Source organism: Silurus aristotelis (assembly GCF_946808225.1).
Source record: "Silurus aristotelis genome assembly, chromosome: 1".
Lineage (NCBI taxonomy): Eukaryota > Metazoa > Chordata > Actinopteri > Siluriformes > Siluridae > Silurus > Silurus aristotelis.
Window position 1 is genome coordinate 40,095,492 of NC_139574.1, and position 16,951 is coordinate 40,112,442.

Here is a 16,951-nt window from a genome sequence, read left to right on the forward strand (position 1 = left end):
AGATGGTGAAACAACATGCACACTAAAGTACATGAAATGTTCGTATTTCACCATCTTCCTCTATTCCTGAATCATTTTCCATTTCTTCAAGTTTCTTCAACAGATCCTCGAAGCTGTCGACGTAAAAGGCTGGTACAGAATCCAGGATCTCTGTGCTGTTGTGGGGGTCTTCAGTATGATTCTGGGCTCCAGACTGGTTAAAAAAGTCACAATCCTCATTTAACATGGAAAAGATGTCGTTGTTGAGCAAAGTGATTTCCTCCTCGTCCTCGAGCTGAACCTCACTGCTTGTACACTCAGACCCATAGCAGGTGCTGTAAACAGAAGTGCACAATTTTAGCTGCATATTAAAGTAAATGAGTGGCGATTATGGCGATTATTTAAGATGCAGAGTAAAACTTCATTTGCATGTCATTCTTCTGAAACTGTTCCAATGCAGTTTACTAACTCACTTGGTCTGGCAGAAAGTCGACTCAGAAACAGAAGGGAAAAGAGGAGGATCAAAGCAGAAGTCTTTAGGAGACAGCAGTTCTTGGTGGCTAAGGCCGGGGAACTGATCACTAACTTCAGGCACGAGGTCATGGACTGGTACTTCTTCTGGCATGTTCATGACTATATGGTGGTTTGGTTGATGATCAGGTCTCCTCTGTGAGTCACTACTCTGCACACTGCCTTTTCTCCTTCCCTTCTTTGGAAGAGGTTTATAAACCCAATCTACATGATAGAAAAGAAGAATTTAAAGAGTAAGAAGCAACATAAAAACAATAAAAGTGTCAGAATTGATGTGTTTGTTTTGTTATTTTGCCATTTGTCTATAAAGAAAGTTCACCTACCAGGAAACAACTGTTCATGTTCCTGTTTAAGCCTCCATGATTCAGTGTAGTAGGGTTTCTTCTGTTCTTCACTCAGTTTGTTCCACTCGATCCCAAGCTGCATGCTGATCTCTGCAGAGCTGCTATTTGGATTGGCCTTGGAAAAGATGGGCCTCTGTTTCCTCGCCCAAACCATGTAGGCATTCATTGGCCTTCTGATGTTGCCTTTTTTATCTCTGCACTTGGCAACGTTAAATTTATCTACAAAATAAAAGCTGTTACCCGTCTTATTATCTGTCATTATTTCTCCTTCTTTCTTCTGAAAGTCGCTCTTTCTGGCTGAAAAATCTTTTTTGGTGTCTTGGAGAGCGGATTGTTCAAAATATTGACGCTTATCACTAAAAACAATTAAAAACATTTCAGATGTTTGTTTGCGCTTCATTGCTGTGATCAGTAAATGTTTGTGTTGAACTGCAGCACAACAAAGTTGTCATGACAATAAAAGCGAGTCCAGGGCGCTATCAGAGATACCGACGTCACAAAAGAGGCGGGGCTTCAATGATTCAAATGCAGACGCGGAAGCTGAAAACGGGTGGTGTAAAGACAAGCGAAGTGGTGTGTAATTGTAAACCCTACACCAGTTCCTATAGCGCTCCTCTGTTTAGACACAGTAAGGTATTAAAATATTTAGAATTATATTATTTAATAGAAAACACGTGTTTGCAGTTTGGAATGTGATTTTGATAAAAAAATTATGGGGTTTAATTTGATGGGTAATTAGTTTGTACTGCATGTGGTGACCTGTTGTTGTTATACTTAAAGTGACCATTAGGGGGAGTAGAAGTGCATTGAAAATAGAGAATGAGAGAACACGTGATTAGCGCGTGTCAGATCTGTGTTATGAGCTATTAGAAAATAAATCATTCATTCATGCTACCTGGCCTCGCTTCCTTCTGTTTCCTGACAACACTGCACTTTTAACAAACACTTTATTTAATTTCCCTTAGATTATTCATTATACTTACCTTCTCTGAACACAAACAGATGTTTTACTTAAACACATGGTAGTATTTATAGTCTCTGTTTATCTTTCAATTATAATCATCTACTTATTAAGACGTTTCTAAGCAAGAAATTATCATAAGAATAAAATAATCTGGTAAATTATTCACAAGGTAAATTAACTGCAATACATATTTTTTTATTGAATACAATCAGGTCCAAAACTGTATTTAAAAAAGAAAAAACATTAATGAAAGATGTGATTGATTTTGATCTGCTGCCAGTCTTTTTACAAGCACTTAGTGTTTTCTCAACTGGTCCACGACTACACCATAATATGTATGGGATTTTAATATCTGTATTAAAATAAGAAACTAAACTCCTATAAAATCATCTCAGCAGTATTAAAATCAAGATTTGGTGATTTCTGTAAAAAGCTTGGTGTGGAATGGACGTCTCTGTTCACCTGTGTACAGCAGCACATGGGGAGGACAACAAATAATGACAAGAAATAAAAAAGTGACAAACTTCATTTAGATTTGACTTTTCCTCCATCACCCTTATAACTGACATGCCATCATTATACACACACAATGAATGTAACATTGATTTGAGGTGATCCATGAAAATAAAAAAAACACTTTCTATTAGTCAGTTCTATAAATGTTAGTTTTAAGACTAACGAGGCATAAAAACAATTTAAATGTTTACACGTGAGATTCGTAACACCACTTTCACAAATACAAAGTGCCCTAGTGTGAGATTTGATCAGTTCACAGCAAAAACAACTTCCTCCTTTCTGCTAAATCTTAATATTCAAATCCTTGTTTAGTCAATTATTCCCTGGTTCTCCTACAGCTGATGTTCTACTGTATACACAACACATCATCTACAGGAATCTTTGATATCCCCAGTCCTGAGGTGAGATACTGAACAGGAACGAGTGAGATGAGACTTTAAACTGTTGCTCAGAGACGAGTCCATAACATCTTCCCTTCATCTTCTTCCTCTTGATCTCTTCATCTTTTTCCTTCTTCTCCTGATCCCCTAGTGTTGGACAGAAATCCCTCTGTTACCTATAACATAAAGCTGTCCAAACACTATGTGCTCTGTATTTATCTCTATGTGAGGCTCATGACTGGTAGGAGACGAGCTGCTTGGAGGAGACTGAGTCCTCACAGGGGACGAGCTGCTTGGAAGAGACTGAGTCCTCACAGGGGACGAGCTGCTTGGAGGAGACCGAGTCCTCACAGAGGAGGAGCTGCTTGAAGGAGACTGTATAATAATAATTTGAATAATATCAAATTTATAATATAAAATATTTCATATAATAAAAATCAAAAGTGATCTTTCAGAGTTGAATCCCAGTGGAAACGCGACTGATCTGAAGCTGCTGCTTTTCAGCTGATACACACTGTGTGGTCAAAAGTATTTGGACACTTGTCTTTTCCAGCTAGATGTGGTTCATAAATTCACATAATTCACATGCACTTAAATGCACCATACAGCCAATTAACATGCAAACTGTTGAAACACTTCATAGAAACAGAATGTAGAATCACTGAAAGCATTTTAAATAGGATTTAAATACCCGCTACAGAGGGAAGCAGGAGCTTTTCTGTAGCTATTATTGCTTATATGTTCATGGCACAGGACCAAATATCAGTTTATTTTATCTTTCCATAATGAGATGGAATAAATCATAAATGCTGCGGTGCCAATGGAAGATTAAGGAGAGAAAGAGTCTCCAGGGACCATGATGATTTCTTGGCCTGGATGATGACTGGATAATAAGCTGATTTAGATTCCTACAGCTGTGCTCCTGGATCTATGTGCTGAATTGGGTCCAGTACTACAGAGGGAAACACACCAGAACCATGCCATCCCCGTCCAAATACAGGTCCTCACCACTCTGGGGTTAATGACAACAGGTTGTTTCTAGTGGGAAATAGCAGACAGGGAAATACTTTATATAAATATTATATATAATTAACTTTTTTCACAAAGACCTTATTTAAATATAATATCATTCTAATAAATCTCATGCTATAGGTCTGTTATCTGCCCCTGAGTGTCATAATGCCTGTCATTTTGGATGTTATTATTAAGGTGGGTAGTCGATACATCAGGTTTCCCTTCACTGTGGCACACTGACCTTCTTCAGCACATGATTCCTTTATCCTGACACATAGCAGTGTAGGGAACAGACTACAGGCAGCTGCAGGACGTGATGACTGGCTTCTTGTTGAGTTTAACAACATGCAGAAATTGTAAACATTGTCCTGATGTAGTTTATAATATGACAGGTGACAGAGGCTTCACCCCTCAGATGCTCCTCACCTCCTGAAATGCAGATGTGGAGCTCTGGATGTCTCAGCTGGAAGATTTCTATACCACCCGGAAAAAGTGTGTAAGATTATCAGGGTGTGTGGTGTTTTGCACAATGTGGCACTGAGGACCAGTTTCCCTCTCCCTCCTGACCTCCCTCCCCCTCAGCATTATGACCCCGAGCCACAGCCCCCTGCCCCACAAGAGGGATATAAACTAAGTGGAAGAATCCATGAGGAGGTCATACGGCGTTTGTAAGGAAGACAAAAATAATGGTTGTTAATAGTGTTTATTGTGACTCGCTGTAGTAAAAGATTCAAATCAGTATTTTTGACAAGACAGAAATAAAAAATTATCAAAAGACGAGACGATCTACAAGATACAATAGCTTTACACTCAGCTTTATACTATTGACTATAAGTGTAAAACTATCATAAATACCCATTAAAGAAACAGAAAGAGGAAAAAGGAATGTTCAGACTCTCTGTTTCTCTTGTCTTCTTTTTTTTTCTATTTCTCGTTTTCTTTTGAATGTTTTCTTGTCTCAGCTGAGCAACAATTTTCTCCCATCGCTCATGGACCCTCATATAATGATCTGTTTTATTCTCTGAAGTCTTCTTTTCTTCGGCACAGAGCACAGTGGCATCCAACTAGCAACACGTTCTTCCAGTTGCTCTTGTCGCTGATCAAATGATCACTCTCCTGCTCTGCACTATTTTTTACTTTCTCACAGTGATTCTGAGTATCCTGGAGCTCCATGGTGGTCTGTTCCAAAGTGACCTCAAGCTGAGCAACATGTTGCCCCATATTCTTTTGTTCTCTCGTCCAGCTCTCTCTCTCACATTCTACAGTTTTCTTCAGTTCCTCATTGATTTTCAGGAAAGACTGGAGCTCCATGGTCGTCTGTTCCAAAGTGACCTCGAGCTGAGCAACACGTTTCTCCACTTTCTTTTGTTCTCTCGTCCAGCTCTCTCTCTCACATTCTACAGTTTTCTCCAGTTCCTCATGGATTTCCAGGGAAGACTGGAGCTTCTTGGTCATCCGTTCCAAAGTGACCTCAAGCTGAGCAACACGTTCCTCCAGTTGTTTTTGTTCTCTCGCCCAGCTCTGGCTTCTCTCAGTTATATCCTGTTCCTGCTGCTTTCGCTCAGAAGCCAAAGTAGCCTCCAGCTTTTGCACCATCTGTAGCAGAATGGCTTTCTCTTCTGTTATCTTCTCTATCCTTGGATTAGAAAATGCATCCAAATCTTTCTCTACTTTCTCCATGTGTTCCAGCTTCTTCTTCATTTCAGAAATCTGCTTAGTTTTCTTCTTTCTTCTGGTTTGAAAAATTTCTCTAAACCTTCTAAAGAGCCCCATGTTTACGTGTCTTTACTCAAACGCACAAACCTCGGAAATGAGAAACAGAGACGCATTCTGACTTACATACAGGTTGCCCTGCTGTGACGTCACAGAGAGATGCTCCGCCCTCTTTCTGTGACGTCACCCCCCTCTCTCTCTCTCTCTCTCTCTCTCTCTCTCTCTCTTTCTCTTTCCCACACACACACACACACACACACACACACGCCACACTTACTGTGGCATGCGCACATTACAGAGGGAAAGTGCGGATAAATTATCATGGCGTCTTCACAACTTTTTTGTTGTTCCTGAGAGAAGAGCGATATTACAGTCATAAATAAGATAAAAACGGCTGTAAACTGTGTATAAAGCGAGTGAAGGTCAGTGGGACTCCATGCTCTCTGAGGACGGACCGGGTTAGCTTAGCATGCTAACTTCAGTAGATATGTCTGTTACATAATACATAGAGGTTTTTAAAGTCCAAACTGTCATTTATTCACATACAGTTAATAGATCTCCATAGAGAGAGCAGTTAGTACGCGGTATTTGACAGTAAACTGGGTTGAGAACCAGAAGTTGACCGGAGTGACTCTGTGAATGTTGCAGAATCATAAATGACCAGTAGGTGGCAGTGTGATGTGTATTAGAGCTCACTGTCACAGCAGGTCATTAGAAGTAGTGGAGCTCTAAAGACGTCATTAATAGCGAGGACAAGACACACAGCCTTAACGTTACAATTAATTAGTGCAAACACGTGGAAATATCTCTTTTTCGTTGTTGGTTTTCACTGAGATAAAGATTTCGGACTCTTTGTTGACTTGATCTGTTGCCCAAAGTTTATCAGACTATAATTGCAAAAACCAAAAAGATGACAGAAAAAAGACTAAGAGACCAAGGTAAAAAGATGCTTTCATTTACAACAGAAAACAGAGATTTGACGGAGGATATTATGGAAGTTGTTAAAGCAGGTGATATGCATTCCTACACTAATTACGATGGAGGATTTATCCCTCTTCCCGATTCAGCTCCGTGCACTCCGGTCGCAAAGAAGGGAAAAGCTGAACCAACACTCTCCGAATTGCAAGACAACATCGTGAGACTTGTGGCTGAAAAAATAAAATAGAATGCGGATAATCTTGCAAGCTTGATAAAGAAAAATGCAGACACCATCGAGGCCTTAAAGGAATCATCAGAGTTTCTCTTCAACGAAGTTTAAGATATGAAAACAGAAATAACAACGGTTAAGAAGGCAAGTGATGATCATCAGAAGAGAATAACTGGTCTGGAGGACCGGTTGAACGATATGGAACGCTATCACAGAAGATGGAACCTGAGGCTGTATGGTCTGCCAGAGCAAGAGGGAGAAGATGTTAAACAGCGTGTGGTCGACATCTGCAAGACACTCATTCAAGACTCTGCAGAGGATCTACGCTCCCAAGTTGATGTGAGCCACAGGATCGGAAGGAGAGAAGATGGCAAAACTCGACCGGTGATAACGAGATTTACGTCCAGGTCAACCAAAGAAAGAGTATGGAAATGCGCAAAGAACTCGGAATTCCTCAAAACAAAGAAGTTAAAGTTCGGCGAAGACCTGACCACAAAAAGACAAAGAGACACGCATTAAACTGTGGCCACAAATTGAAGAGGCACGAAAGCAAGGGAAAAGAGCTTTTTTCGTTGGAGCCAGAGCCATCATTGATGGTAAAGAAGTAAGATTGTAATGGTGAAAAAGCCCTGATATGTCGTTAAGAAGAAGAATGATGGGTAATTTGTCTGCCTTTCGTTAAGAAATTTTATCTCATTCTAAATTGCAGTTAGTAAAATGCAAGCTCATACAATATACATAAACTCTGAAATTCCAAAGGCCAGAGAGTTATAATCCATTGTTTGCTTGTTAAATACTTTGCATTTAAAAGGTCTAGAAAATCATTTTGTTTCTTTGTTCTATTTAAAACCTAAGTTTTTTTTGTTAACTATTTGTTCTACCTGTTCACTTTGTCTTTTTCATTGTATTCACTTAATGCGAGGGGTATACGAGAACAGATTAAGAGGAAAGCTGTTTTTTTGTTTTGTAAATCTTTTAAGGCAGATTTTTATTTTTTACAAGAAACGCATGCTTTAGTCTCAGATTTTAATTTCTGGAAAAATCAGTGGGGAGACAATATATGGATGTCTTATGGAAACAGTAAATCAGCGGGTGTTGCTATATTAAAGGGCTCCTTTCAGGGAAAAATCCTAAAAAATGTAGTTCATGACTCAGGAAGATGGATAATTTTAGTTGTTGAATTTATGAAGAATATTTTTATTTTAGGTAATATATATGGCCATAATAATAGCCAAAGAAACACACTTCTTTTTGCTGAATTTGAAGAAAAAATAAATGCCTTGTTAAATTCTTTTGTCAATGCTAAACTAATATTTGGGTGCGACTGGAACTGCATAAATGATCCCATTAAAGACTGTCATCCTCAAAGATCCTTAAGAGGCACTTATGGAGAATTTAATAATCTCTGTTTGCACTTAAACTGTTGTGATGTGTGGAGACTAAAAAATCCACATCAAATCCAGTTCACTTGGAACAACAAAGATTTATCTAAGAGATCTAGGATTGATTTTTGGCTTATTTCAAATGAATTATTAGATAGTGTGGAGGAAACGAAAATAGAACCCTCGTTTTTTTCTGATCATAATATGATCACTTTAGCAATATGCATAAGGAATAGATCAATTACATTTAAAGCAAATTACTGGAAATTAAATAATACACTTTTGAGTGATGAATTGTTCAAAGAAAAAGCCATAAAAATTATAAATGAAAATTTGTCAAAAGCTAAAAAAGATCAGATATATGGCAAACATTGGGACTATACAAAATTTCAGATTCGAAATATGGCAATTAAAAGAGGAAAAGAATTATCTAAGGAAAAAAGAATGAGACAAGACAGAATACTTAAGGGAATTATTCTTATTTATGAAAAGGATGAGCAAACACAAGCTGATATTAATATGTTAATTGAATTACAATCTGAATTGGATGATATCTATCAAAATCTGGCACGGGGGGCCTTCATTCGTTCTAGACGGAAATGGATGGAACATGGTGAAAGGAATACAAAATATTTTCATAATTAGAAAAAATAAATATTAGTGTTAATAATATATATAAACTTGAAATTAATGAGCAGATATCCGAAGATCCTAAAACAATTTCTGATTTTGTGGAAGATTTCTAAAAAAATTGATATTCTGAACCAAGTAGCCATATTTCCAATTTTCTTTCTCATATTAAAAATGTTGCACAAGGTATTGACGAAACCCAGAAAGACGTTTGTGATCAAGATATATCCTTAGAAGAATTAAAAAAGAATTTTAGTAAGTTAAAAGACAATAAATCCCTCGGGAATGATGGCTTAACAGGTGAATTTTATAAAATATTCCAAGATTATATCTCTGAATTTTTGTTATTGGTTTTTAAGGAAGCTATAGAAGCCCGTAAGCTCCGCCCATCTATGTGTCAAGGCCTAATTACATTGTTACCTAAACCGAATAAGGATTGTTTGCTTCTTGACAATTGGAGACCTATAACATTAATTAATAATGATGCAAAATTGTTTGCCCATATTTTTGCTCAAAGATTAAAATTATGTTTAGATACAATCATAGATGATAGTCAATCAGGCTTTATGCAAGGCCGACATATTAGCAATAATATTAGATTATTTTTAGATTTAATTGATTATAAGGATTATATAAATGATGACAGCTACATTTTATTTATAGATATATATAAAGCCTTTGATACTGTAAAACATAATTTTTTATTTGATCCATTAGATTTTTTTGGTTTTGGTCAATACTTTAAAAGGGCGATACAAACTTTATACAATGACTGTAATAGTTCAGTTAAACTCCCGTGGGGAACGACTCATCGATTTAGTATTTCTCGGGGCATAAAACAAGGCGACCCAGCGGCACCCTTTTTATTTCTGTTGATTATGCAAACGATGGCGTTACATTTGCATAATGATTCCTTTCAAGGCATCAGTATTAGGGACAGAGAAATGAAATGTTGTCAGCTTGCTGATGATACAGCTATTTTTTTGAAAGATATATCACAGGCTAAGAAAAGTATAGAATGCCTTAATCTTTTTTCTGAAGTGTCAGGTTTATTTTTAAACATAAAAAATTTACTGTTTTTCCACTTAAAGATGATGGCATTCCTTTTACCCAATTTGAAGGTATTCCGATTAGAGAGGAAGTAACTTATCTTGGTATCAATATTTGCAAAGATTTCCAACCCCTTATGCTAAAAATGAAAAAGAAATTTGTTATGTGGCTCATGAGGGATTTATCACTCAAAGGCAGGATTCTTTTGTCTAAAACCGAGGGGTTGTCTCGTTTAGTCTATCCTGCTAAAGTATTAGATGTACCAAAATCTTTTCTTAAAAAAAACCTGATTCAACTCTATTTAATTTCATATGGAAAAACAAGCCTCACTATTTAAATAACAATAATTTATGTAATTCATATAATCAAGGAGGTCTGAATGTGATTGATTTTGCTACATCTAATGCAATTTTCAAGTTGAACTGGATTAAAAATGATATTAAACATAAAGATGAGATGTGGTATATAATTCCAAATCTTATCTTTGAAAAAGTTGGTGGCATAGAGTTTCTTTTGAAATGTGATTTTGAGGTCAACAAACTCCCTATTAAGTTATCTAATTTTCATAGACAAACTCTCTTATATTGGATTCTTATATACAAACATAACTTTTCTCCTCATAGGCAGATCATTTGGAATAATAAATACATAAAATATAAGAACAAATCAATTTTCTATACTAATTGGGTTAAAAATTATATTTTAATGGTCTCACAGTTGATAAATAATAAAGGATATTTACTTACATATACTGAATTTCTTGAGAAATTTGATATTCCAATACCTCCGCGTGAATATTGTATTGTGATTGATGCAATTCCAGCAGGATTTCTAAGGCTGTTAAAGGGCCTCAGTGATTCTAAACCTTCAACATTTAAAAAAGAGATCTTATTAAACGGTATTGATATCAAAGATAGAAAATGTAATAATACATTTTTTAGATGTTTAATTCATTGCCCTGCAACATTTTGAAGTAAAAACTTCTGGAATAATCACTTTCAAAATATCAACTGGAAATTGATTTGGACTTATAACTACAAATTTATTTAAATTATAACTATAATTTATCCAACTAACTATTTTCTCAAGAGATACAAAGCCGATCTTTCTGAATGTTGTGTTTTTTGTGGAATGGATATAGAGACTGTTTTGCATCTTTTTTTTGAATGTATGTATGTTAAATTTTTCTGGACTGATGTTGAATATTTATTTACTAGGTTGAGCGGATCTAAAATTAACATAAGAAAAAGAGATGTCATATTTTATTTTGAAAATAAAGATATAGATAAAAGTCACATCTTTATACTAAATCTTTAAATATATTTAGGTAAGTTTTATACACACAAATGTAAATGGTCAGAAAGGAAGACCAATATCTCCCAATTCAAAGTTGATCTAAGGATTTATTTTGAAACTCTTCAAGGTCTTTCAAATAGGAAAGCAACCAGAACTATGAACATATTCAAAGAACTAAACTCCTCTTTTTTATTGTGATTATTGGTATATACCCTCATTGTTTCTTTTTTCTGTCTTTTTTTTGTTGTTTTTTTTTTCTAGGAAATGTGAATACCATGTTTGTAACATTTTACTATATTTTTTATTGTAAACTGTTCATTATATAAAATAAATAAATAAATAAATAAATAAAAAAAAAACTTGCTGTGACAGTGAGCTCTAATACACATCACACTGCCACCTACTGGTCATTTATGATTCTGCAACATTCATAGAGTCACTCCGGTCAACTTCCGGTTCTCAACTCGGATTCACTCGCTTTATACACAGTTTACAGCCGTTTTTATCTTATTTATGACTGTAATATCGCTCTTCTCTCAGGAACAACAGAAAAGCTGTAAAGACATGATATTTTATCCGCTCTTTACCTCTGTAATGTGCGCATGCGCATAGTGTCCGGTTAATAGAGACCGGGTTACGTCACAGACAGAGGGCGGGGCATCTCCCTGTGACGTCACAGTAAGGCAACTGGGAACGCGTCTCTGTTTCTCTCATTTCCGAGGTTTTTGCTTGTGAGTAAAGAGGCATAAACATGGAGCTCTTCAGAAGGTTGAGAAAGTTTTTTCAAACCAGAAGAACAAAGAAAACTAAGCAGATTGCTGAAATGAAGGAGAAGCTGGAACACATGGAGAAAGTAGAGAAAGACTTGGATGCATTTTCTCTTCTAATGATAGAGAAGATAACAGAAGAGAAAGAAGAGAAAGACGTTCTGCTACAGACGGTGCAAAAGCTGGAGGCTACTTTGGCTTCTGAGCGAAAGCAGCAGGAACAGGACATAAATGAGAGAAGCCAGAGCTGGACGAGAGAACAACAACAACTGGAGGAACGTGTTGCTCAGCTTGAGTTTATTTTGGATCAGACCACCAAGAAGCTCCAGTCTTCCCTGGAAATCATTGAGGAACTGGAGAAAACTGTAGACTGTGAGAGAGAGAGCTGGATGAGAGAGCAAAAACAACTGAAGGAACATGTTGCTCAGCTTGAGGTCACGTTGGAACAGACCACCATGGAGCTCCAGTCTTTCCTGAAAATCCATGAGGAACTGGAGAAAACCTTAGAATGTGAGAAAGAGAGCTGGACGAGAGAACAAAATAATATAGAGGAACATGTTGCTCAGCTTGATGCCACTTTGGAACAGACCACCATGGAGCTCCAGGATGCTCAGAATCACTGTGAGAAAGAAAAAAATAGTGCAAAGCAGGAGAGAGATCATTTGATCAGAGAGAAAGAGCGACTGGAGGAACGTGTTTCTCAGTTTGAGCCCACGTTGGATTTTGAGGAAAAACAAGACGACAAAAGAGAGAAAACTAAACTTGACATAGAGGAGAGGAACAACTTACAGCTTCAGACCAACAGGGGGCTCCAGGATACCCAGAATCTCTGTGAGGAAGAAAAGAAGACTTCAGAGAAAAAAACAGAACATTATATGAGGGTCCGAGAGCGATGGGAGGAAATTGTTGCTCAGCTGAGACAAGAAAACATAAGAAATAGAAATAGAAAAAGAAGAAGACGACAAGTGAAACAGAGAGTCTGAACACTTTTACCACAGCGAGACACAATAAACACTATTAAATAAATAAAGATTTTGAATTTCAATCATGTCTAATGTCTCTTCATCACAGAGAGCATTCAATGATGGTATTTTTTTTCTTGAAATCCACTTTAGTAAAGTCAGTGATGTTTGATGTCCTTAAAGAAAAGGAATTTGACAGAAACTGAAGTTGAGGTATTTTCTTGCAGCTTTAGTGCTTTGTTCATTTTGAGCTCTGAAAGCAATATAGCTGACAGTTAATGTGGGGCAGAACCTGATTCACTTAAACATCTGTACTTTATAATTAATCACATGGATTGGCACAAGAAAGTGGATGATCTTTCAGCAGTTATTCTGACAGGGTTAACACTGGATTCACCTCACAACACCTGAACACTACTGCTGGATGGAGCAGCGGGTGCGTGCACGAGCGGCGGTTGGTGAATGGAGGGTGGAGCCGGGGGGAAACGAGCGGTGAGAAGCAGATCTGTGGCTGATGGGACTAATCAGTGTGCTCTGTTTTAGTGACTGGTGACGAGGATTCATTGATCAAGACAAGACACCTGTCAGTCAAGATATACAGGTGAATGACAGGTGTCTTCTCCAATGATTGATAAGTTTTCATTCACAAACGATACCTACCTTTTCCGGTTTGTCTGACTTGTCGCTGTGTTTTCGGATTTTTTTTAATGTGTTTCGTGCAACGATTCAGACAAACCAGAAAAGGTAGGTATAGTTTTGTTTCCTTTGCAGACTTTCCTGAAGCCCCTAAATTAATAATGGTCATAGTGACATTGGTAACATTGCATTAATGTTATAATATCTGATAGCCATTAGAGGGCACTCTCGTGCTGCATGTGGGTGTGTTTGCAGTGTGCAGAGTAAACGAGTAAAAAACGCTGTGCAGTCATGTCTCTGGTTTTTTCTGCGCATGCTCAGAACTTAACGTTATAATATGTGTTTTATATCATAATGATGCAAACAACATTATTTACATTCATCACATTACTGTGCTGAAAAACAATACAAATTAAATAAAATAGAAGAAAAAGTGTAGAAGAAGAAAAGCGGGACAAAGACAGAGGTAATGAGATGTAATGAATGGTGATGATCATATAAATAAACTCAGTTTAGTAAAAGTTTGTGAACAAACTTTATATTGGTCCAGTTTTTAAAGTTTATTCTAAAAGTTATAAATAGTGTAATAAGTGGACAAGAAATATGAGTTGTTCATGTCACACAGATTTTTTATTAATTTTTTTTATTTCAATTCAGTGTCATTACAAAATAGGTTTAAATTTGTAGAGATTTTATTTGGACAAACATATCGGACAAAAGAAATCAGCAACATATATTGTTCATCCTGTATCAGTCGACCTCTAGGTGTGAGTTTAAATGATATGCTCAGTTGTATGTATGAGATAATTGTAGTCTGGACGGTGAGACGCCACTAAGCGTTAATATTATAATAATTACACTGATCTATTAGAGACGCTTATCAGAAAAGTCCGAATCAAATCCACTCACAAGTGCAGCAGATTCATGTGATGTGAAATAAAGTCCTAATGGCAGCAGCATTATACAGTCATATATATATTTCTATAAAAGAGCTCTGATACGGATTTCAGTCTTTAAGAAGAACATCTTCAGAGGGGTTTTTTCTCGTCCTGGTATCATAAGTGTAGATAAACATAGGTTGTGTTTAATTGACAGCCCTGATGAAGTCTGATGACCTGAAGAGGGTGGAGCTGAGACTTCAGGCAGCAGACGGACTTCTGAGGAGGAACATCAGCATCACACGAGAGGTTAGAGGTCACCCAACCTGTAATTAATCCTGGAGGAATTAAGTGTGATTAGAGAGATAGTGATTTAAATGTGTTAATGCAGCTGTGTGTGTGTGTGTGTGTGTGTGTGTGTGTGTGTGTGTGTGTGTGTGTGTGTGTGTGTGTGTCAGGTGAGTGTACAGTTCAGTGAAGTGCTGATACACCTTCAGGACAGACTTCTGTCTTCAGAAGTCACACTCCTCACTGTCTCACACACAGACACACACACACACACACACACACACAAAAAAAAAAAAAAATATATATATATATATATATATATATATATGTATATATACAGTATTGGGAGGTTACGCATTACTTTTGACAGTAACTAATACTGTAACGCATTACTTTTAAAAATAAAGTAACTTTGTTACCGTTACCGTATGGTAACTTTTATAAAATGAATGAATTTGGGCTGAAGTGTAGACTACAGTCTGACCTGTTTACAGCAGCGACGCATTGTAGGATTGGAGGATGAACCACTGTAAACACGAAGAAGATGCACTGTGGGCGTGTCTCCGTTTATTCAGGTCTGTGCGGCAGTAATGGCGAGTCGAAGCGAGAGCAAGACGAGTTTCTCAAAGTGGAAATACGCTCATTATTTCACTTTAGTTGAGCATAAAGACAAAAAGTTTTTAGTCTAATGTAAGCTGTGTCTTTCTGATTTGAAGGTCGTATCTACTGTGATAGCAACACCTCCAGAAACTCCATGCCTGAGGAGCTAGAAGCTAGAAGCTAACCCGGTGTTCTGTTCTACATTGTTGATAGTTTTCATACTTCAGCTGTGAAAGGAACATGTTTAAGAGCTCAACACAACAGCTTTTATGATGCAGAAGCCACTTTAGTTTTTGATTGTGAATATATTATTCAGCTTGTTTTGTTATTTATTTCAGAAATCCTTGTGATATATTCAGTTTGTGCTGCTCTGACTTTAATAAAATAGTGTTTAAAAATGACTTTGTGTTTAAGTCAGTTTTGTGTTTGTAGACCATAACACATAAAAGGGCATTAATGGGAACATTTAAGAAGGTTCTTTTAAAAAGTAACTAAAAAGTTACTTTTAACAGTAACGCATTACTTTTTGGTGTAAATAATCAACAAAGTATTTGAGTTACTTTTTGAATGAATTAACTAGTAACTGTAACTAGTCACTATTTCTTAGTAACCAGCACAACACTGGGCACGAGTTTGTCCATCTTTTATTCTCCAGGTGTTCAACTGTAGTCCACGGCACGTATATTTTCTGGAATTAGACTTTAAGAAAACTCAGGTAAAATTTACTACATGACCAACCACATGAACCACAATAGACTTGTGCATATTTTCCTGTATTTTATTGTCTATTATGGTGTTGTTCTGGTTGTTGTTCTGATCTTTGGTGATCATGATGTACTAATATACTGCAGCACTTCATGTGTTACTGTCTTTTACAATGAACTGCATTAACATACAGAACAGATCATTAGAAAGAACTTTTTTGTGTATGATATTGTGTATTAATGTATTTTTGCACATGGTAGTTGTACATTGCATCACTTTTCAAGCTACTATCTCTTATTATATGTTACGTTAACGACATAAACAACAACAGATTCATGTTCTTAAAAACTAAATTCTCATACGTACATTACATTTACATTAATGTGTTTTTTCGTGAGCTCATCAGTGCAGTAGAGGACGATGAGTGGACGTCTTGACTGCGGCGGTAGAGGACGATGAGTGGACGTCTCGTCTGCGGCGGTAGAGGAACGATGAGTGGACGTCTCGTCTGCGGCGGTAGAGGAACGATGAGTGGACGTCTCGTCTGCGGCGGTAGAGGAACGATGAGTGGACGTCTCGTCTGCGGCGGTAGAGGAACGATGAGTGGACGTCTCGTCTGCGGCGGTAGAGGAACGATGAGTGGACGTCTCGTCTGTGGTGGTAGAGGATGATGAGTGGACGTCTCGTCTGTGGCGGTAGATGATGAGTGGACGTCTCGTCCGCGGGGGTAGTTGACGATGAGTGGACGTCTCGTCTGTGGCGGTTTGGCAGCACTGGGGTTTGGCTCTGAAGCTGGAAACACACCTGCTCCCCGTCAGAAGAAATGGTTCGATCTGTTTTATAAGGTTTGTGCAGACAAAAATGTGTATGAGAACATGATTAAACACCGGTACCATAACCTAAAGGTCTTTATTTGTACAGAGTAAGAAATGTCCAGTGCAGGTCCACGGCCAGTCGAAACGTTCCAGTGGACCACAGAAACGTCTTTGTGGATTCCACCCTCCTAAAGTGTTCATTTCAGACTTTCAGGTGATCATCTCTTTCATGTCACGTCACTGTGGACCTGCACAACTATATTTGTGACCACACTCATGTGCTTTAAATGTCCTCTGCTGTGGGATGCAGAAATAATTGTTGCAATATTTATTTTTATTTACAAAATCTCAATA

General features: G+C 37.3%; 1 protein-coding gene across 1 annotated transcript in view; it reads left to right on the top strand.

Annotated features, from left to right (window-relative positions):
* The window catches only part of LOC310724928 (uncharacterized protein), a 254,798-nt gene extending 239,213 nt beyond the window's left edge, over positions 1 to 15,585 (top strand). The window contains exon 2 of the mRNA XM_083539401.1: positions 15,194 to 15,585. The gene's annotated coding sequence lies outside the window, so the exon portion shown is untranslated. The remainder of the gene's footprint in view (positions 1 to 15,193) is intronic.
* The last annotated feature ends 1,366 nt before the right edge of the window (positions 15,586 to 16,951 follow it).